Below are 27,322 nucleotides of genomic sequence, written 5' to 3' on the forward strand. Positions count from 1 at the left end.
CAAGGCCTCAATGTCATTAACTGGTGGCAAGGTTATGTGCAAAATGTGAGGGCTCTCTTTTGTGCCAATGGAGAGGTACCTAGCCTTTACTTAGGAGCCTCTCCAAGATCAAAAATGCACAAATCTACATCCTACCATTCAATGGTACAGCACATTCATACATCAACCCACCATGTAATCAGCACCAGATATGACTAATTTTAAAACATGGTTTTAGAATCTCTTAACTGTAATGTGAGGAGTGGAAGGAAAGAGGTGAATACAAGAGGAAAATACATTTTTGGGTGGTGTTTCCACACAGTTGTACTGCTAGCTTTGAGCAGGGAGCTCAAAAATCAGAAAATATTGACGTGTAAAAACTTCACTTCAAAAGTAATTTTCTAATATTGCAGAAGCTGCACTTCAGGGAAATAATGCAATTTTAGAAGATGCAGGCAAAACATATGAGTACTAGGAGGTAGGTTTCAAGAAACAATAAAACCAGACGGACCACCTGGAATCAACCTCGGCACACACCAACCCAGTCGACTTTGCAAAGTCCTCCTCACCAACATCTGAGGATTTGTACCAAAATTGGGCGAGCTGTCGCACAGACTAGTCAAGCGACAGCCTGACAGTCATACTCTCAGAATCAAGGTGGATGCAGAGAGGATGTTTCCACTGATAGGGGAGACTAGAACTAGGGGTCATAATCTTAGAATAAGGGACCGCCCATTTAAAACTGAGATGAGGAGGAATTTCTTCTCCAAGGGTTGTAAATCTGTGGAATTCACTGCCTCAGAGAGCTGTGGAGGCTGGGTCATTGAATAAATTTAAGACAGAGATAGACAGTTTCTTAACCGATAAGGGATTAAGGGGTTATGGAGAGCGGGCAGGGAGGTGGACCCAAGTTGGATCAGCCATGATCGTATTAAATGGTGGAGCAGGATCAAGGGGACATATAGCCTACTCCTGCTCCTATTTCTTATGTTGTTCTTGTACCTTTCAGCCAATGTCCCAGACTCGTCGATCACCATCCCTGGGTATGTCCTGTCCCACTGGCAGGACAGACCCACCAGGGTTTGCAACACAGTGGTGGAAAGTTGAGAGGGAGTGGCACTGGGAGTCCTCAACATTGACTCTAGACTCCATGAAGTCACATGGCTTTAGGTCAAGCATGGGCAAGGAAACCTCCTACTGATTACCACTGACCACCCTCCCTCAGCTGATGCATCAGTATTCCTCCACATTAAACACCACTTGGAAGAAGCACCGAGAGCAGCATGGGCACCGAATGTACTCTGGGCGGGGAACTTCAATGTCCATCACCAAGAGTGGCTCAATAGCACCAATACTAACCGAGCAGGCAGAGTCCTGAAGGACATAGCTGCCAGACTGGGCCTGCAGCAGGTGATGAAAGAACCAACACGAGGGAAAAACCTACTTGACCTCGTCCTCACCAATCTACCTGTCGCAGGTGCAACTATCCATGACAACATTGACCAGTGACATAGCTATGACTCTGTGAGTATGACCATCAGCCAGCATCCAAGACTCCTCCATCACCATCCTTGAGTATGCCCTGTCCCATCAGCCCAGAACCACCAGAAGTGCAGGCACAGTTGTCTACAGTTGGGAGGGAATGGCCCTAGGAGTTCTCAACATTGACTCCGGATCCCATGAAGTCTCAAGGCACCAAGTCAAGCATGGGCAAGAAAACGTGATGCTGATTATCACCGACCGCCCTCCCTCAGCTGATTCCTCCATGTTGAACAACACTTGGAAGCACGGAGAGTGGCAAGGGCACAGAATGTACATTGGGTGGGGGACTTCAACATCATGACCAAGAGTGGTTCGATAGCACACTACTGGCCAAGCCCTAAAGGACTTGGGTGCCAGGCGGAGAGAGAACAAGCTCAAGGGAAATATCCAGTTGACCTCGTCTTCAATGCATCTGTCCATGACAGCATCGGTAGCAGTAACCACCACGCAATCCTTGTGGAGACGAAATCCCATCTTCACAATGAAGACATGTTGTGTGGCGCTAGCACTGTGCTAAATGGGATAGATTTCAGAACAGATCTAGCAGCTCAAAACTGGACATCCATCAGGCACTGTGGGCCATAATCAGTAACCTTATGGCCCGTCATATCCCTCACTATTACTACCATCAAGCTTGGGGGACTAACCCTGGTTCAATGAGGAGTGTAGAAGAGCATGCCAGGTGCAGCACCAGGTGAACCTAAAAATGAGAAGTCAACCTGCGGAAGCTGCAACACAGGACTACATGCATGCTAAAAAGCAGAAACAACATGCTGTGGACAGGGCTAAGCGATCCCAAAATCAACGGATCAGTTTAAAGCTCTGCAGTCCTGCCACATCCAGTCGTGAATGACGATGGACAATTAAACAACTAACGGTAGGAGACTCCATGAATATCCCCATCCTCAAAGATGGCAGAAGCCAGCACGAGTTCAAAAGACAAGGCTGAAGCGTTTGCAACCATCTTCAGACAGAAGTGCAGAGTGGATGATCCATATCGGTAACCTCCCGAGGGCCCCACAATCACAGTAGCCAGTCTTCAGCCAATTCGATTTGCTCCACATGAGCACACTGGATACCGCAAAGGTTATGGGCCCCGACAACATCCCGGCTGTCGTCCTGAAGACTTGTGCTCCAGAACTATCTCTAGCCAAGCTGTCCTGTCCACAAATAGCAAGAGAAATCCAATCTGGCCAATTACAATTCCATCTACTCCCAACCATCAGCAAAGAGATGGAAGGTGTCGTCGACAGTGCTTTCAAGCGGCACTTACTCACCAATAACCTGCTCGGGTTCTGCCAGGACCACTCAGCTCCAGACCTCATTACAGCCTTGGTCCAAACATGGACAAAAGGGTTGAATTCCAGAGGTGAGGAGAGAGTAACTGCTCTTGACATCAAGGCAGCATTTGACCGAGCGTGGTATCAACGAGCCCTATTAAAATGAAGTCAATGGGAGCCAATGGGAATCAGGGGGAAAATTTTCCACTGGCTGGAGTTATACCTAGTACAAAGGACGATGGTTGTGGTGGTTGGAGTCAATTATCACAGCCCCAAGACATCAATGCAGGAGTTCCTCAGGGTAGTGTCCGAGGCCCAACCATCTTCAGCTGCTTCAGCAATGACCATCCCTTCATCATAAAAGGTAAGAAATGGGGATGTTCACTGATGACTGCACAGTGTTCAGTGCGATTCGTAACTCGTCAGATAATGAAGCAGTCATTGCCCATATGTAGCAAGACCTGGACAGTATTCGTGGCAAATAACATTCGCGCCACATAAGCGTCAGGCAATGACTATCTCCAACAAACGAGAGTCTAACCACCACCCCATGACATTCAACGGCATTACCATCACCGAATCCTCCACTAACAACATCCTTGGGGTCACCATTGACTAGAAATTGAACTGGACCAGCCACATAAACACTGTGGCAACAAGAGCAGGTCAGAGGCGGAGTATTCTGTGATGAGTGTCTCAACTCCTGACTCCCCAAAGCCTTTCCACCTGTCAGGCACAAGTCAGGAGTGTGACAAGAAAGAAAACACACAAAAACTTCTGCAATCCAAAAAAACTATGATCAAAAGCAATGGATCTTTCAGGATCGATTTGTCAATGTGCGCTGCTTTCTGCTAACTCACCAGAAGGTTTTTCGCGAGTGGTCAGATATACTGACTTGAGAGGAAAACCTTTTGGGCAAACTGAGAAAAATTATCAAAACCAGTGCAGACATGAGGGAACGTCAAAAAAAAACTCACCTAGAAAAATCGTAACTAGCTCAGTTACACCGGCGCAGATCACAGGGGGAAACTTTGAAAAAATTAAGTGCGCGAGGAAAAACGGCACAAATGACCCGGGAAAATTAAACCCAGTCTCAGAATAAGGGGTCTGCCATCTTGGACTGAGATGAGGAGAAATTTCTTCACTCAAAGGGCTGTGAATCTTTGGAATTCTCTACCCCGGAGAGTTGTAGATGCTCAGACATTGAGTATATTAAAGACGAGTCGATAAATCTTTGGGAACTAAGGAAATTAACAGATATGGGGATAGTGCGGGAAGTAAATCAGCCATGATCTTGCTGAATGGGTGGGAATCTCGAAGGGACAAATGGCCTACTCCAGCTCCTATTTATGTTCTTATGTGCGGTGGGTAATTAGGGCGAACTAATAGCATTCGCTGTTATTACCCCATTGAAACTGACCACAACTTCAGGATGTAGAGCATGTGCATCTAATCGCAGAAATCCTCAAGTTGCGGTCAGTCATTCACTGCTCTGACACTGACTGCCCAGTGGATGACACCTCCATCCCCCCCCCGCTGTTAGTTTGTTCATATTTATTTCAGGTTTACCTTTTCCCCATGCGAGAGCCCCAATTTTTGTTTTGCTCTTTAACATTTTTAAAAAGCAGAGATAAAAGCATTTCTTCACCTCCTGGTTCGCTACCTGTAAGAATTCTGCATTGTGATTGGCTACTTGTTGGCGTCACAGCAACATCACAGTAGGAATCCCCACTATAATATATTGAAAACACTTGCGCGTCAAAAGAGACAAACTTCTCGCCAGAGATAGCGAGATCCCTGTGGGCAGTTTTCTTCGGGGCCAATGGCGAACGCCTTTGCTTCGCCGCTGACTGTAAATACAGGGTCTATGTTTTAAAATGGCATTTCTCCGTCAGAAGATCTGCAGATGCATGCTCATGTACAAAGCTCTGCTATCATCCAACTGACGGTTGTTACAAAAGAGCAGACAGATCAATTGGCACTTCACGAAGCTAAACAATTGCAACCTAGCATCTAAGAACTTCTTCAAAAATAAGTTTCTAAAATTAAAAAATGGTTTAGAAGTTGAAAAGCTTTACAGACGACTCCACAACTATGCTTTGTAAAAATGAGATTTTTTCTCTCGTTGGCAAATTCTTTTTCTTAGACTAGATCCTCTTAGCTAGAATTGTACAACAGAGATTGAGAGACCATGATTATGACAAAGGAGTGGGTGCTGTATTTCATTAGCACGGGGGCTGCCGAGATTATAGTGCTGCCAGCATACCACCGATCAAGCGTACACATGCGCAGTTGTTTCCAAGTCAAGAATTTGATGTTTGCCTGCTATACTTATTTTATTTAAGTATTAACACATATACACTAAAAACATCCCAATAATGGATAATCAAGGGGCTATAGGGAGAGGGGAACTTAAAGCAATCACAAAGAAGTAGTACTCAGTCAAATAAGGGACAAGTCCCCTGGACCGGATGGCTTGCATCCTTGGGTCTTAAAAGAAGTGGCTGCAGAGATAGTGGATGCAATGGTTGTAATCGACCAAAATTCCCTGGATTCTGGTGAGGTCCCTGCAGATTGTAAAACCGCAAATGTAACAACCCTCTTTAAAAAAGGAGGCAGTCAGAAAGCAGGAAACTATAGACCAGTTCGCCTAACATCGGTCATTGGGAAAATGCTGGGGTCCATTCATCATCATCATCATCAGTCCCTCGAACTGAGGATGACTTGCTTCCACATCAAAAAGTTCACAGGTTTCAAATAATGGACCTAAAATTCCAAATCCGAACTAAATCTTGAAGGGTGGAAGATGTCTGTGCTTGGATTTTTTTTTTTTTTAACGTGTGGTGACCGTTGCACACCAGCCACCACACGGGCTTGACAGAGCTAGGTCTTGGTCCAGTATCAAGGATTAACCAAGACGACTGGAGACGTGCTCTGCTGCACGGACCTAGTGCGCACACATATCGCAGTGTGGGCTGGCCCGTGCTGCCCCTGGGCCCTCGCCTCTCCTGGGCTCCAAACTCGCGCCTCTCCTGGGCCCCGATCACGTCCCTCTACAAACTCTCGCCGCTCCTTAGCCCCGATCTCGCGCCTCCTGATGTACCTGGCCACGCTCCAATCACCGACCTGGACCTTGGTGACGTCCCTTTTCACTCCCGTTGCTCTCCTGCTCCAGCACATGCTGCTCCCTGGAGTGGTATGTTGCCACGCTGCTCCTTCCGCTCCCCGGCCTGCTCCGAAGGTGCTCGCAGGCCAGGGGCTGTGCAGACTGCTGGGCTAGGCTGCCACGCTGCTCCTTCTGCTCCCCAGCCTGCTCCGAAGGTGCTCGCAGGCCGGGGGCCACGCAGACTACTAGGCTAGGCTGCCATGCTGCTTCTTCCGCTCCCTGGCCTGTTCCGATGGTACTCCAGGGGATTTGATTATTAAGGAAGCAGTTGCAGGACATTTGGCAAAACATAATTCAATTAAGCAGTGTCAGCATGGTTTTATGAAAGAGAAATCTTGTTTGACAAATTTGCTGGAGTTCTTTGAGGATGTAACAAGCAGGGTAGATAAAGGCAATAAAGTGAATGTGGTATATTTGGATTTCCAAAAGGCATTCGATAAGGTGCCACATAAAAGATTACTGCACAAGATAAAACTTCATGGGGTTGGGAGTAATATATTAGCATGGATAGAGGATTGGCTAAGTAACAGAAAACAGAGAGTCGGGATAAATGGATCATTTTTCGGTTGGCAAACAGTGACTAGTGGGGTGCCGCAGGGATCGGTGCTGGGGCCTCAACTATTTACAATCTATAATAATGACTTGGATGAAGGGACTGAGTGTAACGTAGCCAAGTTTGCCGATGATACAAAGATGGGCGGGAAACAAAATTGTGAGGATGACAAAGAATTTGCAAAGGGATATAGACAGGCTAAGTGAGTGGGCAAAAATTTGGCAGATGAGAGTATAATGTGGGAAAGTGTGAGGTTATCCACTTTGGCCGAAAAAATAAAAAAGCAAATTATAATTTAAATGGAGAAAAATTGCAAAGTGTTGCAGTAGAGTGGGACCTGGGGGTCCTTGTGCATGAAACACAAAAATTTAGTATGCAGGTACAGCAAGTAATCAGGAAGGCAAATGGAGAGAGTATAAAAGCAGAAATCCTGCTACAACTGTATAGGGTATTGGTGAGGCCACACCTATAGTACTGCATACAGTTTTAGTCTATGTATTTAAGGATGGATATACTTGCATTGGAGGCTACTCAGAAGGTTCACTAGATTGATTCTGGAGATGAGGGGATTGGCTTCTGAAGATATGTTGAGCCGATACTCATTGGAGTTCAGAATAATGAGGTAATCTTATTGAAACATATAAGATAATGAGGTAATCTTATTGAAACATATAAGATAATGAGGGGGTGCGACAAGGTGGATGCAGAGAGGATTTTTCCACTCATAGGGGAAACTAAAACTATGGGGCATAGTCTCAGAATAAAGGGTCACCCATTTAAAACTGAGATGAAGAGGAATTTCTTCTTGCAGAGGGTTGTAAATCTGTGGAATTCTCTGCCTGTGGCGGCTGGGTCATTTAATATACTTAAGGCAGACTTACAGATTTTTGAGTGATAAGGGAGTAAAGGGTTATGGGGAGCGGGCAGGGAAGTGGAGCTGAGTCCATGATCAGATCAGCCATGATCTTATTAAATGGCAGAGCAGGCTCGAGGGGCCAAATGGCCTACTCCTGCTCCTATTTCTTATGTTCTTATGTTCGAACAGCAAGGCAACTTAACATTTTGCACTTGCAGTACTTTGAGGAATCATTCAAATAAAGATGATCACCACAACACACTGATTTTATAAACTGTACAAAGTTAATCTGATCACTGCATCCTCAACTGATCAGTAATTATGTTCTGCATGTTCACCTCCTGTAGTGCAACTGGAACAAAACAAAAAATAGTATTGAACAATACTAGCTTGGGTACCAAAAATAGACTAGGCATATCATGTAGACTGGAGTATAAATCTCTTTCATTTTAAGCTCAGCGATGAATTAATCTATTGTTCAGTTAATTATGTATTCTCTCATACTGGCAATAAAGTACTGGAGTTTACCAATACCATAAATGCTTTCATTCAATTGACTGGCACTCATGTAATGATATAGGGCTGAACAGTGGGTCCAGTGTATTAACACTGTACACACCATGCCAGAAAACAAATCCAGTGAAAATTGACATTACAAAGTCCAAGCATAAGCAAGGAATACCAATGCACCAACAGTCCAATAATGACACTAGTACACATTCAAGCCACTTGCACAAAAACATTTTAAATGCTCAACGTACTGCTAACCACATAATATATTTCAAGTAGATAGCAACATGTTTGTGAGTTTTCATGCATTAATATCTTGCAAAAGTAGTGATCGTTTCCAAATGAGGAAAACAGCTTTCTATATTGAATAAAGCTCAGCAGTCCTCTATTTTTTCCTCAATCATTCCCAACGGGAAAAAGAACATATACTCAAGGTAGTTCTGACTTTTAGGAATTAGTACAATAGCCATACTAAACATAGTTAAAGGGAATTTTAATACTTGGATTTGAACTTAGACCCCAAATGGGAAGTCACATTGTGTTGAAGAGGATTCTGATATATTGACCATGCTTCGCTTCAATGCTCCACCTCACACTCAACAAGCTCCCCGCCGGAGCGGAACTAAACTACAGAACCAATGGGAACCTGTTCAACCTTCATCATCTCCAGGCCAGGTCCAAGACCGTACCAACCTCCGTCATCGAGCTATTCAGTGGCTGAACTCCAAGTCATCGTCAACATCTTCATTGAGGCGTACGAAAGCATGGCCTTACACTAAACATCCATAAGACAAAGGTCCTCCGCCAACCTGCCCCCGCCACACAGCACTGCCCCCCCAGTCATCAAGATCCACTGTGCGGCCCTGGACAACGCGGACCAGTTTCCATACCTTGGGAGCCTATTATCAGCAAGGGCAGACATAGACGACGAGGGTCAACACCGCCTCCACTGCGCCAGCGCAGCCTTCGACCGCCTGAGGAAGAGTGTGTTCGAAGGTCAGGCCCTCAAATCTGGCACCAAGCTCATGGCCTACAGGGCTGTAGTGATACCCACCCTCCTGTATGGCTCAGAGACGTGGACCATATACAGTAGACACCGCAAATCGCTGAAGAAATACCACCAATGATGTCTCCGCAAGATCCTGCGAATCCCCTGGGAGGACAGACACACCAACGTTAGCGTCCTCGATCAGGCCAACATCCCCAGCATCGAAGCACTGACCACACTCGATCAGTTCCATTGGGCGGGCCACATTGTTCGCATGCCCGACACAAGACTCCCAAAGCAAGCGCTCTACTCGGAACTCCTACACAGCAGGCGAGCCCCAGGTGGGCAGAGGAAACATTTCAAGGACACCCTCAAAGCCTCCTTGATAAAATGCAACATCCCCACCGACACCTGGGAATCCCTGGCCAAAGACTGCCTTAAGTGGAGGAAGAGCATTCGGGAGGGCGCTGAGCACCTCGAGTCTGGTCACCGAGAGCATGCAGAAAGCAAGCGCAGGCAGCGGAAGGAGCGTGCGGCAAACCAGACTCCCCGCCCACCCTTTCCTTCAACGACTGTCTGTCACACCTGTGACAGAGACTGTAATTCCCATATTGGACTGTTCAGTAACCAGAGGACTCACTTTTAGAGTGGAAGCAAGTCTTCCTCGATTTTGAAGGACTGCCTATGATAACCATTATTTCTGCACCTACTCACAAGACTTGAGAAACTAATAACTGGAGATTTGGTTTCTACTGAAATTAGCAGTTAAATTTGCATCACAAGAAGCTTTGGCATTCAATTTTGGGGGATTTGAGAGACACTTGTTCTATACACCGCATCTCCCTTCCAGGAATTTCCATCAGTCTTGGGGCAAGAATTTGCCACATCAGGCCATCCAACACTGTCTGGCATTTGTTAGACTTGCCCTTTCGGCTCAAAATTTTTTTGCCCACAAAGTTGCTGAAAGTGTGAGCTGATCACGACGCAGCAAAGGAAACAATGCATCTGGGACCTGGCAACTAACAGAGTATCTCCTTAATCATTGAGATTTAAGGATTGGGAAATAAACAAACACAGGAAGGACGGAGAAGGAGAGTGAATTAAAGGAAGTGAATTCAATGTTAAATCAGGTACAGAAAGATAAATAAAAGGGAGGGTAAGAAAGATTGGATTGAAAAAGAAAAATAGACAAAGGAAACAAAAATAATTTTTTGTTGACATTTTAAAATTCTTCCCAAAAATTCAAATCCTAAAGGAATGAGATTCCACACTTGCAATAGTTAATTTTCAGTACCGGAGAGCCAATCATTAACACTTATTGCTTTGTTCAAAGGATACTTACGCTTGTACTGACGACTTAACTTTCCTAAATGCGAGATGCTGTTTACGCGAAGCTAACAGAGGAGTGCCGCAACTTAGACAGCAACTTTTAGATATTCACATTTAACTGCACATCTGCTCCTGCTCTAAGGTTGCTGCACCATTTACCCAAAAATTAGCCTTGCCATTACTTGGACAGCGGTCTGGCCTATATGTGACTCCAAACTCACCGCATTGTGGTTGACTTAACTCTCACTCAGTTGTATGAAAACCGCTACAAAAAAGTACAAGGATAAAACCAGATACCACCCGGCATTGACCTAGGCATTGGATTTGGAGAAGGCAAAACCCAGCACAGTCCTATACAATGCCCTCCTCAAAAACATTTGGGGCGTGAGCGAAAATTGGGAGAGCTGTCTCAAAGACTAGTCAAGCAATAGCATGACATAGGTATGATTCTGTGAGTATGACTATCAACTAATCTCCAAGACTGCTCCGTTACCATCCTTGAGTATGCCATGTCCCATTGGCAGGACAGACCCATCAGAGGTGGAGGCACAGTTGTCTACAGTTGGGAGGGAGTGGTCCTGGGAGTTCTCAACATTGACTTTGGACCCCATGAAGTCTCAAGGCACCAAGTCAAACATGGGCAAGAAAGCTTCACACTGATTATCACCTACCGCCCTCCCTCAGCTGATGAAGCAGTATTCCTCCATGTTGAACAACACTTGGAAGCACCAAGAGTAGCAAGGGCACAGAATGTACACTGGGTGGGGGATTTCAATGTCCATCACCAAGAATGGTCCGGTAGCACATTACTGGCCAAGGCCTAAAAGGACTTAGGTGCCAGACCATGTTTACAGCAGGTGGTGAGAAGAAGCTCGAGGGAAAAGCCGAGTTGACCCCATCCTCAATAATCTACCAGTCGCCGATGCATCTGTCCATGGCAGCATTGGTAGCAGTGACCACTGCAGAGACATTGTGGAGACGAAATCCCATCTTCACACTGAAGATACCCTCCATCGTGTTGTGTGGTGCTACCACGGTGCTAAATGGGATAGGTTCAGAATAGATCTAGCAACTCAAAACTGCGAATCCATGAGGCACTTTGGCCATCGGCTGCAGCAGAATTGTATTCGAGCACAATCTGTAACCTCATGGCCCGGCATATCCCTCACTCTACCATTACCATCAAACCAGGGGACCAATGTTGGTTCAATAAGGAGCGTAAAAGAGCACTTCAGGAGCAGCACCAGACAAACCTGAAAATGAGGTGCCAACCTGGTGAAGTTACAATACAGGACTGCATGCATGCTAAAAGCAGAAACAGCATGCAATTGACTGAGCTAAGCGGTCCCACAACTAATGGATCAGATCACAGCTCTGCAGTCCTGCCACATCCAGTAATGAAAGGTGGTGGACAATTAAACGACAACAAGAGGAGGAGGCTTCTTTAACATCCCCATCCTCCATGATAGTGGAGTGCAACACGAGTACAAAATACATGGCAGAAGCACTTACAACCATATTCAGCCAGAAGTGCCAAGTGGATGATGTGATCTTGGGCTTAGCTCCACTTCCATGCCCACTCCCCATAACTCTTATCGCTCAAAAATCTGTCCATCTCCACCTTGAATATATTCTGACCCAGCCTCCACAGCTCTCTGGGCGGAGAATTCCACATATTTACAACCCTCAAGAAATTCCTCCTCATCTCAGATTAAAAATGCAACTTTTTATTCCGAAACTATGCCCCCTCGTTCTCGATTCCCCCACGAGGAGAAACAGCCTCTCTGCATCTAACTTATCGAGCCCCCTCAGTATCTTATATGTTTCAATAAGATCACCTCTTATTCTTCTAAACTCCGATGAGTATCGGCACAACCTTTCTTCATAAGTCAACCCCTTTATCTCCAGAATCAACCTAGTGAACCTTCTCTGAACAGCCTCCAATGCAAGTATATCCTTCCTTAAATACGGAGACCAAAACTGTACGCAGTACTCCAGGTGTGGCCTCATCAATATCCTGTACAATTGTAGCAGGACTTCTGCTTTGATACTCTCTCCCCCTTGCAATAAAGGCCAACATTCCATTTGCCTTCCTGATTACTTGCTGTACCTGCAGACTAACTGTTTCATGCACAAGGACCCCCAGGTCCCTCTGTATTGCAGCACTTTGTAATTTCTCTCCATTTAAATAATAATTTGCGTGTTTATTTTTCCTGCCAAAGTCGATAACCTCACACTTTCCCACATTATACTCCATCTATCAAATGTTTGCTCACTCACTTAGCCTGTCCATATCCCATTACAGATTTTGTGTGTCCTCCTCACAACTTGCTTTCCCACCCATCTTTGTATCAACAGCAAACTTAGCAACATTACACTCGGCCCCTTCATCCAAGTCATTAATATCGATTGTAAATAGTTGAGGCCACAGCACCAATCCCAGTGGCATCCCACTAGTTACCATTTGCCAACTGGAAAATGACCCATTTATCCTGACACTGCTTTCTGTTAGCTAGCCAATCCTCTATCCATGCTAATAGATTACCCCCATGAGCTCCAATCTTATGCAGTAACCTTTTATGTGACACCTTATCAAATGCCTTCTGGAAATCGAAATACACCACATCCACTGTTTTCCTCTTTTCCACCCTGCTCGTTACATCCTCAAAGAACTCCAGCAAATGTGTCAAACATGATTTCCCTTTCATAAAACCATGCTGACTCTGCTTGACTATTATGCTTTTCCAAATGTCCTGCTGCTGCTTCCTTAATAATGCATTCCAGCATTTTCCCAACGACAGATGTTAGGCTAACTGGTCTATAGTTTCCTGCTTTCGGTTTGCCTCCTTTTTTAAATAAGTGCGTTACATTTGCTGTTTTCCAATCCGCTGGGACCTCTCCAGAATCCAGGGAATTTTGGTAGATTACAACCAATGCATCCACTATCTTTGCAGTCACTTCTTTTAAGACCCTAGGATGCAAGCCATCAGGTCCAGGGAACTTGCCCACCTTTAGTCCCATTATTTGACCGAGTACATTTTCTTTAGTGATAGCTTTCATTCCTCTCTCCCTATAGCCCCTTGATTATCCATTATTGAGATGTTTTATGTCTTCTACCATGAAGATCGATACAAAGTCTCTGCCATTTCCCTATTTTCCATTATTAATTCCCCAGTCTCATCCTCCAAGGGACCAATGTTTACTTTAGCTACTCACTTCCTTTTCATATACTTGTAGAAACTCTTATCAGTTTTTATATTTCTTGCTAGTTTACTTTCATCATCTCTGTTCCCCTTATTATTTTTTTCGTCGTTCTTTGCTGCTTTTTAAAGCTTCCCAATCCTCTGGCCTCCCACTAATCTTGGCAACATTGTATGCCATTGTTTTCAATTTGATACCATCCCTTATTTCCTTAGTTAGCCACGAATTATTATCCCTTCTCTTAGTCTTTCCTTCTCATTGGGATACATTTTTGTTGAGAATTATGGGACATATCTCCTTAAATGTCTGCTACTGCTGATCAAACGTCTTACACTTTAATCTATTTTCCCAGTCCACTTTAACCAACTCTGCCTTCGTACTTTGTAATCTCGTTTATTTAAGATCAGGACACTGATTTGAGATCCAACTTTCTCACTCTCCAACTGAATTTGAAATTCAACCATGCGATGATCACTCTTTCCTAGAGGATCCTTTATTGGAGATCATTTATTAATCCTGTCTCATTACACAGTACCAGGTCGAAGATAGCTTGCTCCCTGGTTGGTTCCGCAACGTACTGTTCAAGGAAACCAGCCCGGATACACTATGAACTCTTCCTCAAGGCTACCTAAGCCAATTAATAGGAAGGTTAAAATCACCCATGATTATTGCCTTTCCTTTCTTCCAAGCCTCCTTTATTTCTTGATTTATACTCCGTGCAACAGTGTAGCTACTGTTAGGGGGCTTATAGACTCCACCCACCAGTGACTTCTTCCTCTTATTATTTCTTATCTCATCATCATAGGCAGTCCCTCGGACTTGCTTCCACTCCTGAAGTGAGTTCTTTGGTGACTGAAGAGAGTCCAATAAGAGAGCCACAGACTTTGTCACAGGTGGGACAGATAGTTGTTGAGGGAAGGGGTGGGTGGGACTGGTTTTCCGCCCGCTCTTTCCGCTGCCTACACTTGATTTCTGCATGCTCTCGGTGTTGAGACTCTAGGTGCTCAGCGCCATCTCGGATGCACTTCCTCCACTTAGGGCGGTCTTAGGCCAGGGACTCCCAGGTATCAGTGGGGATGTTGCACTTTATCAGGGAGGCTTTGAGGGTGTCCTTGTGGCGTTTCCGCTACCCACCTTTGGCTTGTTTGCCGTGAAGGAGCTCAGAGTAGAGCACTTGCTTTGGGAGTCTCACGTTTGGCACGCAGACTATGTGGCCTGCCCAGCGGAGCTGATCGAGTGTGGTCAGTGCTTCAATGCTGGGGATGTTAGCCTGAATGAAGACGCTGATGTCGGTGCGCCTGTCCTCCCAGGGGATTTGTAGGATCTTGCAGAGACATCGTTGGTGATATTTCTCCAGCAAGTTGAGGTGTCTACTGTACATGGTCCATGTCTCAGCCATACAAGGGGACAGGTACTACTACAGCCCTGTAGACCATGAGCTTGGTGGCAGTTTTGAGGGCCTGGTCTTCAAACACTCTTCTCCTCAGGCGGCCGAAGGCTGCACTGGCGCACTGGAGGCGGTATTGGATCTCGTCGTCGATGTCCGCTTTTGTTGATAGGAGACTCCCGAGATATGGGAAGTGGTCCATGTTGTCCAGGACCGCGCCGTGGAACTTGATGACTGGGGCGCAGTGTTGTGCGGCGAGGACAGGTTGGTGGAGAACCTTTGTCTTACGGATGTTTAGCGGAAGACCTATGCTTTTGTACGCCTCAGTAAATACATCGACTATGTCCTGGAGTGCAGCCTCTGCATATGCGCAGACGCAGGCGTCATCCGCATATTGTAGCTCGACGACAGAGGTTAGGGTGGTCTTGCATCTGGCCTGGAGACGGCGCAAGTTGAACAGGTTCCCATTGGCTCTGTAGTTTAGTTCCACTCCAGCGGGGAGCTTGTTGACTGAGGTGGAGCATGGCGGTGAGAAAGATTGAGAAGCGGGTTGGGGCGATGATGCAGCCCTGTTTGACCACGGTCCGGATGTGGATTAGGTCTGTGATGGATCCGTTAGTAAGGATCACAGCCTGCATGTCGTCGCGGAGCAGGCGGAAGATGGTGACGAACTTTTGGGGGCATCCAAAACGGAGGAGGACGCTCCATAGACCCTCGCGATTGACAGTATCAAAGGCCTTTGTAAGGTCGAAGAAGGCCATGTATAAGGGCTGGTGCTGTTGCCTGCATTTTTCCTGTAGCTGTCGCGCTGCAAAAATCACGTACGTTGTGTCGCATAGGGGACGAAATCCGCACTGCGACTCTGGGAGGAGCTCCTTGGCCTCAGCTTTTCTGAGCCAATATCATGCCTCAATACTGCACTGATCTCATCCTTTATTAACAGAGCTACCCCACCTTCTTTTCCTTTCTGTCTATTCTTTCAAATTGTCAATTATCCCTGAATATTGAGTTCCCAGCCTTGGTCACCTTGCAACCACGACTCTGTAATGGCTAGATGATCATACCCATTTATATCTATTTGTGCCGTAAACTCATCTATCTTGTTACGAATGCTGCGTGCATTCAGATAAAGAGCTTTTAATTTTTTTTTTTTTAAACCATTTTTCCCTGCTTTGACACCACTTTCTGATACATTCTCATTTTTATACACACTGTCGCTTCCTGTCTCACTCTGGTTATAATTTCCCCCACTGCTACCCTGCTCTGTTGCCTTCTCCTTGCACTTTGACTTTTTAAATTTCCACACACCTGAACCCTCTCATCCACTATTTAGTTTAAAGCCCTCTCAAAAGTGGGGATGTTTGCTGATGATTGCAATGTTCAGTTCCATTCGCAATTCCTCAATAACAATCCATGCCCACATTCGGCAATGAGTAAAAGAAATTCCGGCCTATGATGTCCTGTGCAAATGTTTTCCTCATCCCATGTATGCAATTGATGATAATCACATTCTAAAAATGTTTTCTCTGCACCGTTTTAAGTTTGTGGTTAAGATTTACATACAGGTTGAACCTCTCTGGTCCGGCACCCTTGGGACCTGACTGGTGCCGGATCAGAGAATTTTCCGAACCACAGGAGGTCACACCGAGCCTAGGCTTACCAGTACCTGGTGACAGCTCGTGGGCTCCTGAACGCCTCCGCCACGCTCCGGCTGTAAAACTCGGGCCTTGCCCTCTCTCTCTCTCTCTCTCTATGTTGATTTGCTACTTTTAAAAAAAAAACAAGATCGTGTCTCCTCCCTCCCCAGCTCCAGGCAGTTCGAAACAAGATGGAGGCGGCTGTCAGGTCCCGACCCTGAAGCTGGATTTGTGCGGATTTTTGTGCGCATGCGCAAATTGATTCAATCCAAGGTGTGACGCGGTTGGAACCAATGACTCGGGAGCGTTCTGCTTTCGTGTGGCATTCTGAAAGGCCACTGCACAGCATTTAGTTGTCGTCATCTACAATCACTCCTCACTGAACAGCGCGGGAAATTGGAACGCCATCCATGCTGGGACTGATGCTGAACCACAGATGTTTCCGGATTAGTGCCCCCCGGACTGGAAGAGATACAACCTGTATTACATAGCCGAACCCTCTATGTAAGAAAAGCGTAATCATTTTTCACAGGCCATCCATCCAAACAGTCAGGCAATGGTCCACTTTGGCTTCTAGCAGTAGTTACTTCTTTTCATCTGAATTTAATCTTTGAGAAATAGTAAGAGTTTGCACTTTTGAAATAATAGGGTTATGCTGATACTCGTCTCAGGTCAAGCTTGACTGACAATCTCAACTTCAAAATTTGTCCTTAAAGCAAGTCCACATCTGTAATAGTTGCACAGAAATCAGAAGGCATAACTCAACAACAAAAGCTGGTACAACGTCCCCAATCCGGAATTCTATAAAGCTGAACCATCGGAAAACTGGACATTTTGCAGATTGCAGGAGTCGTCGTCCGTAAACCGGAAATATGTTCCAAAAACCAAACTTTTTTTTTTAGTAAACAGTGCATTACAGACCTGCGATCGATCCGAGCCTTTCAGAATGCCACACGATCCCGACACAACCCGAGCTAACCCATGTGTGACCAGAGTCGACCTCACCCGACGCACGTACTCCCCTCGATCAGGCCCCATCCAACCTGACTCAAGTGCTGTGGTGTTTTTTCCGATTTAAAGATAGTGAATTTGTGTTGTTTGCCATTGCAACCATATCAAAAAGGCCAACAGATACCCCAATGGGTAATACAGGTAGTGCAAAGAGGAAGCACAATTCATTGTCAATTGTCAAGAAAGTGGAGTTACTCCAGAGATTAGATACAGGTGCTTCAGTGAGAAAACTGTGAGGAGTATGGTGTTGGAATCTCCACCATTTAGGATATTAAAAAAAACCCAGAAAGAAACAAATTAAGTTTTATGCAGAAAGTGACGTCCAGAAAGAAATGAGTAAGAGAAAAACTATGCATAAGCCGAAAAAAGTGATGAATTGGATTGAGTAATGATGGAGTGGTGATGACAGAGAAGTGAAAAGGTTCCTTTGTCTGGCCCAATGGTGAAACAACAAGCCAAGGTATTCCATGCAGAACTGGAGATTGAAACTCAATGAGAGTACTCTTCAGGTTGGCTAACCAAATTTAAAAGGCGTCATGGCAGCAGGCAATTCAAAGTATGTGGTGAAAATGCCTCAGCAGATCTTGAGGCAGCTGAAGGTTATATAGATGAGTTTGTTAAACTAATTTCTGATGAAAATCTTTCAGCTGAGCAAATCTGCAATGCCGACGAGACAGCACGGTTTTGGCATGACGGATTGAGAAAGACATTAGCAACAGAAGAATCGCAGCCAGCAGGTGTAAAAGATGCCAAAGATAGACTAACTGCTTGCTTGTGCAAATGCGGCTGGGACACACAAGTGTAAGCTTATGGCCATCGGGAAAAGCCAGCGCCCAAGATGTTTCAAGGGCGTGAGAGTATTCCCATTATTATGCTAATAACAGAGCATGGGTAACCCAGATAATTTTTCTGAACTGGTTTGAGAAGAATTTTGTTCCCCAGGCGTGCGCTCCTTGCACGGCAGCTGGCCTTGAAGAAAACTGCTAAATATTCTTGCGGCTAGATAACGGCCCAGCGCATCCAGGGGCTGAGCTTCGAGTAAAGAATAATGTCCATGGAATCTATTTACCTTCCAATGTAATATCACTGGTATAGCCAATGGACCAAGGAATTTTGAAATCAATGAATTGTTTCAACAAAACCAAATTCATGAGGCGTTTGCTTAGTGCTGTGAACAGAGGTATGGGAATAACAGCGTCTTCAAAAGATTTCTCAATGAAGGACGACATATGGGCAGCTGCGGATGCGTGGAATGAGGTAACTAGAGACACCTTGGCCAATGCTTGGCATAACCTCTGGCCAGCAACTATGTTTAGTGAAGATGAATGACGATGCTGATGATGTCTTTGAAGGTTTTCATACGTCCAGAGAGAAGAAAATGACGGCTGAACTTGTCGGATACGCAAAAGGGCTGACTTGTGAAGCTGCGCTCGAACTGAATGAAGACGATGTCACAGAAGTCGTGGACATAGACAATGATGCTCCTGTTGTGCATCGTGACAAATGAAAAAATTATGGCCATGGCTTTGCAGCCAGAGGAAAAGGATGAAAGCAGTGTGGATGACGATGTTGATAATCAAGTGGGAAGTGTCCATTGACAAAGCAATCAATCTTTGTCAAGAATGAATTAATACCTTAGAGCAACAAAACTTCATAAGTGAAGAGGAAATAATGCAGGTGTATAAAATTCTGGAAAAGTTATGAAACAAAAGCCCAAATTACATAAATAATTAAAATTAGTTGTATGTTTCAAATGGTATCAAAGCAGAGTGCCTAGGATCTACAGCCTGCAACTACACCAGCAATTTCCACATTTGAAAATCCTCCTGCTGGCCCATCTTCAGCCCCAGATATCATAGCTGAGCCCTCTACCTCAAACACAATCTCCAGCCAATTGTAACTTGTATCTACTTCTGTGCAGCTTACTGAGGAAGTGGAACACAGGAAGGATATTCTTTATACATTACAGAGTACCTGCATTCTGTTTCATATCTGTTCTCGATTTACCAAATAAAAACATTGATTTACTGTGTTATATTTCATACCTGTTAACTAAATAGAAAACATTTCATACTTGGAGTACATTCCTTCTCATATTTTAAGCTGTACATACCTTTTCAAAGATAAATACGGAAAATACACAAACCGGCCTCGAGGTTGCCGGATTCGGGACATCGGATTGTCTCCGAAATCCGGAAATACCTGAAACTCGGCCCAAGGGTTTCAAGATTCGGAACGTCTGATTTCTTCTCTGAAATCCGGTAAAACCTGAAAACCGGAACAGCCTCGGTCCCGCGGTTTCTGGATTCGGGACGTTGTACCTGTATTACATTTTCAAGAGGGGGCAACCTCCAGAAATCGAATGACACTGTTGGAGTAGAACTTAATTCCCCATTTGTTATTAAACCATAAAACACCGTTGCTCCTGAAGAAGCTAGCAGCATAAAGAACTTTTTCAGAGGATTTTTTTCATGCTGTTTATTTATGACAATAATACTTACATTCTAAAGTTTTGTACAAAGGATTTAAGTATAAATACTGAAATAATGTTAACCTTCAACAGTCTAGTCTGGCATTTGATATTTCATATAAGCAAAGATGTATACTTTTGGATGCGGAGAAGGGCCTGCCTGCAGGTAATCTGTTGCAACTGTTGAAAGGGAAAGCCATAACTGTAGAATTATCTTCTGAATACAATGTATTTTGTACATTACAAATTACCAAGATCTCCATCAATTCAGAATTTTCTTGGAAATAACTTTGGAAATAGTTCCTTTTAAAAAAAAAAGAGTAGACTATCCGCCAGAAGAAGCACTACCCATCTAAGTGATCATCATTTCATGTAAAAAAAACACTTCATCCTCCTGGGAAACAGTACTTAGCTAAGGCTGATTTTTTTAAGCTTAGGAAAGTCTCAATCAGTAGCTAGGCCAGTCCTGATGTCCTGTTGAGCCACTCCCTGATGTGTCAATCAACAGAACCGCTTTTGGATCCACCAAAATACATATGTTCATGGGGATCAAAAGTATTATTCCCATCCTCCCAAATGTTCCGTTCTCTCCTAAAATAGGTGCTGACTAATACTGGGCTGTAATCCCATGGGAAACAGCCACCCATTGCTTGTTTGCTGAAGAAGTCAGCCTCATCAGCAAGTGTGGGCAAGCTATTTAACCACAGGTAATTACACCTGAGCTACATCCTATTCTGGTGTGCTTCCCAGTATTATCTGGTTTTCCCTCCCTCTTCCCACCAGTGGGACACCAAGATCAACTGCAGTACAGGGGTGACATCCGAAATCCAGGAACCTCGGGACCAAGGCCGTGCCGGATATTTCCGGATTTCGGAACATCTTTGCCTGGGCTGAAGGTGGTCGGTGGGGGGGAGGGGGGGGGGGGGTCGGTCGAGCTGCGGTGTTTGGGTGGAGGTCAGGGGGTGACGGTCGGGCCGAGGCCGGGCGGCCGGAGGTCGGAACATTTTCCGGTCGACCCTGCCACGGATTGGGCTGGTGTCCAGAACTCGGGATTTTGGACGTCGCACCTGTACTGCAATGCCATCCAAAGCAAAGTTCTTGCTTTGATTGGCTCAGTACCATACCGCACAACATATTTAGCTACTCAGCCTTAATTATAATTTTAACTTTTGCAACAATTGTTTTCCTCTTACATTTTTAACTAAATGTAAATATAAAACAGTATTATTGGGAAGGAACTGATCTAAAAATTACTATATTCAAAGGCTGGTTTCAGGACAGAAAAACAATAGTGGGGTGGGGCGGGAGGTTGTGAAGATCATCATCATAGGCGGTCCCTTGAATGAGGATGACTTGCTTCCATACCAAAAGGGATGAGTTCACAGATGTTTCAATGAAGGATCGATGTCCCAGTCCTGAACTCCAATTGAAGGGGTGGAAGATGCCTGTGCGTGGATTTTTTTTTAAAACATGTGGTGGCCGTTGCACATCAGTCACCACATGGGTTTGACAGAGCTAGGCCTTTATCCAGTGACATGGGTTAACCAAGATGGCTGGAGACCTGCTTTGTTGCACGGACCTAGTGCTGCCCCTGGGCCCTCAGCTGTTCGGGCCCCCTTACACTCATTTGCTGCACCTCCGCCACGATCTCTCACCGCTCCTTCGCCACAAACATTTGCACCACTGCCATGCAGTGACATCCTCAAAACCCAGGTCACTGTTTGGAACGTGGGCAGGAACATCGTTGGGGCCCAGGTACAGCGAAGGAGCGGGAAGGTCGGGGCGGATGAGCGGCGAGATCATGGCGGAGGTGCAGCGAATATTTTGTGGCGGAGGAGCGGCAAGAGATTGTGGCGGAGATGTGGCGAATGTTTGTGGCAGAGAGCGGTGAGAGGCACACAGAGCAATCTTTCTGTGCTACTTGCATCCCATAGACAGGAAGGAGGTGCATTACCAGTCAATTTGCTCTAATGGTAGAACGGGTTACCAGGAACAGTAGCATAGTGGTTACGTTTTGGTACCAGTAATCCAGAGGCCTGGACTTCAATTTAAATTTAGTTAATGAAATAAATCTGGAAGAAAAAAGAACTAGTACCATGAAACTACCGGATTGTCGCAAAATCCTATCTGGTTCACCAATGTCTTCGAAGGAAGGAAATTCACTGTCCCCACCCAGTCTGGCCTACATGTGACTCCAGACCCACAGCAATGCGGCTGACTCTCAACTGCCCTCTGAAATGGCGGCTCACCACCACATTCTCAAATGCAATTAGGGATGGGCAATAAATGCCTGCCTTTCCAGCGACGCCCACATCCCGTGAATGAATAAAACAACTGGTTGGAACTGGCCAGCACCCCAGCAGGTTATTTGAATACCTATGACTTAGCATCTTTGCCTTCGCTTTGCTGAAGGTGCCGAGCACAGTTGTATGGATGCTGGCACTCTTCACTGAACCTCATCTAACCATGCAAGAGTTGGAGATCCCAGACTTGGAAGGTCCAGAGCCAAGCCCTATCCGTCCACACCCAGTACCTTCAAAGTCCAGCAGCAATTGGAGCAGAACTCCAGGCTGAATATCTCCCAGTTCCCCCCAATTGAGAAATTGTTACTACAAAAGGGCATATTAAACATGATCACAGCAACAACAATCATATCTGGTACAACGCCAAGATACCTGTTCAAGAAAATTCCTGCAATTTTAGCACAAGCTGAAAAAGGTGCGTCTTGCCATGAGAATCCATAAAACATTGTTCAAAACAAACCTAAGATTAGATGTATATTCAAAATAATCATAACCAATCTTAAATGTTGAAAAGAAAAGTTATTGCAGCTTATTGACGAAGCGGTTAGCTGTGCCAGTGATCGGGGCATTACAATTGACCCATGTCTCCAGCTATGTTCCTTGTGAGCTGCACTTTGTTCTGCGCAGCCTCTAGACTCTGTGCTTTAAATTCCTGCACCTACACGGTACTTACACTGGCAAAGCCCGGGAGTGGCCTGCATGGGACCTTTCCCTTTACTGCACGGCCATGCAGGTTAGAGCTAACATTAGTCGCTAGGCTTCTGGGTGGATAGCAGAAAGCAGAGGGGTGAAGTTCCTCCAAGTTTCCCACTCCTGACCATGACTGATAATCAATTAGCTTTTCTGTAAATCGTGCATGGATGGACACTGGATTTAACAGAGTCCACAGCTATGATGCCCAGCTTGGTTGAACACTCATCACACCATCTGAGCTCAAGAACAGGCGACCTGGAGGGCAACTGCCAATCATGAAACCACGCCACAGCAAACTGCAGTGCTTTCAAGAGAGAATGGGAGAAAATTGGGGAAAGTATTCGTGTGTTTCAGAAGCAACCTTCTGCGGAAGGATGTGACATTCTGGTCCAGCAACGTCACAAATGGGGAACCCGTCCCACGGTTCTCATTTTCTATTCATACGTTTGCGATGTTACATCAGGGGAATCCTACACAAAAGGTCTGCTCCTGGCTGCATAAGCAACAATGATAAACACACACACAGTCTGATCATTACACAAGTCGGTGGAACAACTTTCTGTTGGGTTTTCATATTGGGAGGAACTGCCGACAGTGTGAGGGAGCTGGATTAACATCAGTAGAAGCAGAGTCAGGAGCACAGTACAAGACAGCAGATTAGCAGCAGTTGGTAACATCAATCCTTATTTTATTCAAGTCCTTTGCACCAGCTTCATCGGTAATTTCTCCCAGTCTGCAACCTCAAAAATGTCAACATGCAAACCAAAAATGTCATATGGGCAAATGACTGCGCCCAAGCAAAGTGAGGAACCAATTGGACTACAAGAGGAGAGCAGACCAACAGTGGGGCCTCACAGGACCATTGTTCTGCGATGTGATAAATCTATGTGAAAGCGGTGAATGGGCTACAAGCCAGTTTCACGAATACTCTGGAGTGGAAATTGCATTTTAAGAATAAACTTTGAACCAGTAGATTATTCCTTGAACAAGTGTTTGGTTGTGAAGAACAACATTAAAGGCTAAACGTATTGTGTGGCATGGCACGGAGCCAGGCACAACAGTTTTGATCCCTGATTAGTGGCTGATCTCAGTCCAGCACCAGTGATGTTCCATAATTGGTAAAGACCAGGATCCCAAAACTGGCACCAAGCTCCTGGTCATAGAAACATAGAAACATAGAAAATAGGTGCAGGAGCAGGCCATTCAGCCCTTCTAGCCTGCACCGCCATTCAACGAGTTCATGGCTGAACATGAAACTTCAGTACCCACTTCCTGCTTTCACGCCATACCCCTTGATCCCCCGAGTACTAAGGACTTCATCTAACTCCCTTTTGAATATATTTAGTGAATTGGCCTCAACTACTTCCTGTGGTAGAGAATTCCACAGGTTCACCACTCTCTGGGTGAAGAAGTTTCTCCTTATCTCGGTCCTAAAAGGCTTACCCCTTATCCTTAGACTGTGACCCCTGGTTCTGGACTTCCCCAACATTGGGAACATTCTTCCTGCATCCAACCTGTCCAAACCCGTCAGAATTTTAAACGTTTCTATGAGGTCCCCTCTCACTCTTCTGAACTCCAGTGAATACAAGCCCAGTTGATTCAGTCTTTCTTGATAGGTCAGTCCCACCATCCCGGGAATCAGTCTGGTGAATCTTCGCTGCACTCCCTCAACAGCAAGTATGTCCTTCCTCAAGTTAGGAGACCAAAACTGTACACAATACTCCAGGTGTGGCCTCACCAAGGCCCTGTACAACTGTAGCAACACCTCCCTGCCCCTGTACTCAAATCCCCTCGCTATGAAGGCCAACATGCCATTTGCTTTCTTAACCGCCTGCTGTACCTGCATGCCAACCTTCAATGACTGATGTACCATGACACCCAGGTCTCGTTGCACCTTCCCTTTTCCTAATCTGTCACCATTCAGATAATAGTCTGTCTCTCTGTTTTTACCACCAAAGTGGATAACCTCACATTTATCCACATTATACTTCATCTGCCACGCATTTGCCCACTCACCTAACCTATCCAAGTCACTCTGTAGCCTCATAGCATCCTCCTCGCAGCTCACACTGCCACCCAACTTAGTGTCATCCGCAAATTTGGAGATACTACATTTAATCCCTTCGTCTAAATCATTAATGTATAATGTAAACAGCTGGGGCCCCAGCACAGAACCCTGCGGTACCCCACTAGTCACTGCCTGCCATTCCGAAAAGTACCCATTTACTCCTACTCTTTGCTTCCTGTCTGACAACCAGTTCTCAATCCACGTCAGCACACTACCCCCAATCCCATGTGCTTTAACTTTGCACATTAATCTCCTGTGTGGGACCTTGTCGAAAGCCTTCTGAAAGTCCAAATATACCACATCAACTGGTACTCCTTTGTCCACTTTATTGGAAACATCCTCAAAAAATTCCAGAAGATTTGTCAAGCATGATCTCCCTTTTACAAATCCATGCTGACTTGGACCTATCATGTCACCATTTTCCAAATGCGCTGCTATGACATCCTTAATAATTGATTCCATCATTTTACCCACTACTGAGGTTAGGCTGACCGGTCTATAATTCCCTGCTTTCTCTCTCCCTCCTTTTTTAAAAAGTGGGGTTACATTGGCTACCCTCCACTCGATAGGAACTGATCCAGAGTCAATGGAATGTTGGAAAATGACTGTCAATGCATCCGCTATTTCCAAGGCCACCTCCTTAAGTACTCTGGGATGCAGTCCATCAGGCCCTGGGGATTTATCGGCCTTCAATCCCATCAATTTCCCCAACACAATTTCCCGACTAATAAAGATTTCCCTCAGTTCCTCCTCTTTAATAGACCCTCTGACCACTTTTATATCCGGAAGGTTGTTTGTGTCCTCCTTAGTGAATACTGAACCAAAGTACTTGTTCAATTGGTCTGCCATTTCTTTGTTCCCCGTTATGACTTCCCCTGATTCTGACTGCAGGGGACCTACGTTTGTTTTTACTAACCTCTTTCTCTTTACATACCTATAGAAACTTTTGCAATCCGCCTTAATGTTCCCTGCAAGCTTCTTCTCGTACTCCATTTTCCCTGCCCTAATCAAACCCTTTGTCCTCCTCTGCTGAGTTCTAAATTTCTCCCAGTCCTCAGGTTCGCTGCTATTTCTGGCCAATTTGTATGCCACTTCCTTGGCTTTAATACTATCCCTGATTTCCCTAGATAGCCACGGTTGAGCCACCTTCCCTTTTTTATTTTTACGCCAGACAGGAATGTACAATTGTTGTAATTCATCCATGCGTTCTCTAAATGTCTGCCATTGCCCATCCACAGTCAACCCCTTAAGTATCATTAGCCAATCTATCTTAGCCAATTCATGCCTCATACCTTCAAAGTTACCCTTCTTTAAGTTCTGGACCATGGTCTCTGAATTAACTGTTTCATTCTCCATCCTAATGCAGAATTCCACCATATTATGGTCACTCTTCCCCAAGGGGCCTCGCACAATGAGATTGCTAATTAATCCTCTCTCATTACACAACACCCAGTCTAAGATGGCCTCCCCCCTAGTTGGTTCCTCGACATATTGGTCTAGAAAACCATCCCTTATGCATTCCAGGAAATCCTCCTCCACCGTATTGCTTCCAGTTTGGCTAGCCCAATCTATGTGCATATTAAAGTCACCCATTATAACTGCTGCACCTTTATTGCATGCACTCCTAATTTCCTGTTTGATGCCCTCCCCAACATCACTACTACTGTTTGGAGGTCTGTACACAACTCCCACTAACGATTTTTGCCCTTTAGTGTTCTGCAGCTCCACCCATATAGATTCCACATCATCCAAGCTAATGTCTTTCCTAACTATTGCATTAATCTCCTCTTTAACCAATAATGCTACCCCACCTCCTTTTCCTTTTATTCTATCCTTCCTGAATGTTGAATACCCCTGGATGTTGAGTTCCCAGCCCTGATCATCCTGGAGCCACGTCTCCGTAATCCCAATCACATCATATTTGTTAACATCTATTTGCACAATTAATTCATCCACCTTATTGCGGATACTCCTTGCATTAAGACACAAAGCCTTCAGGCTTGTTTTTTTAACACCCTTTGTCCTTTTAGAATTTTGCTGTACAGTGGCCCTTTTTGTTCTTTGCCTTGGGTTTCTCTGCCCTCCACTTTTCCTCATCTCCTTTCTGTCTTTTGCTTTTGCTTCCTTTTTGTCTCCCTCTGTCTCCCTGTATAGGTTCCCATCCCCCTGCAATATTAGTTTAACTCCTCCCCAACAGCACTAGCAAACACTCCCCCTAGGACATTGGTTCCGGACCTGCCCAGGTGCAGACCGTCCGGTTTGTACTGGTCCCACCTCCCCCAGAACCGGTTCCAATGCCCCAAGAATTTGAATCCCTCCCTGCTGCACCACTGCTCAAGCCATGTATTC

At 45.3% G+C, this 27,322-nt stretch overlaps 1 protein-coding gene across 6 annotated transcripts in view; it reads right to left on the reverse strand.

Annotated features, from left to right (window-relative positions):
• slmapa (sarcolemma associated protein a) overlaps window positions 1-27,322 on the reverse strand; it is a 242,193-nt gene that overhangs the window by 184,882 nt on the left and 29,989 nt on the right. The window lies entirely within an intron of this gene.

This window comes from Pristiophorus japonicus, chromosome 12 (assembly GCF_044704955.1).
Source record: "Pristiophorus japonicus isolate sPriJap1 chromosome 12, sPriJap1.hap1, whole genome shotgun sequence".
Lineage (NCBI taxonomy): Eukaryota > Metazoa > Chordata > Chondrichthyes > Pristiophoridae > Pristiophorus > Pristiophorus japonicus.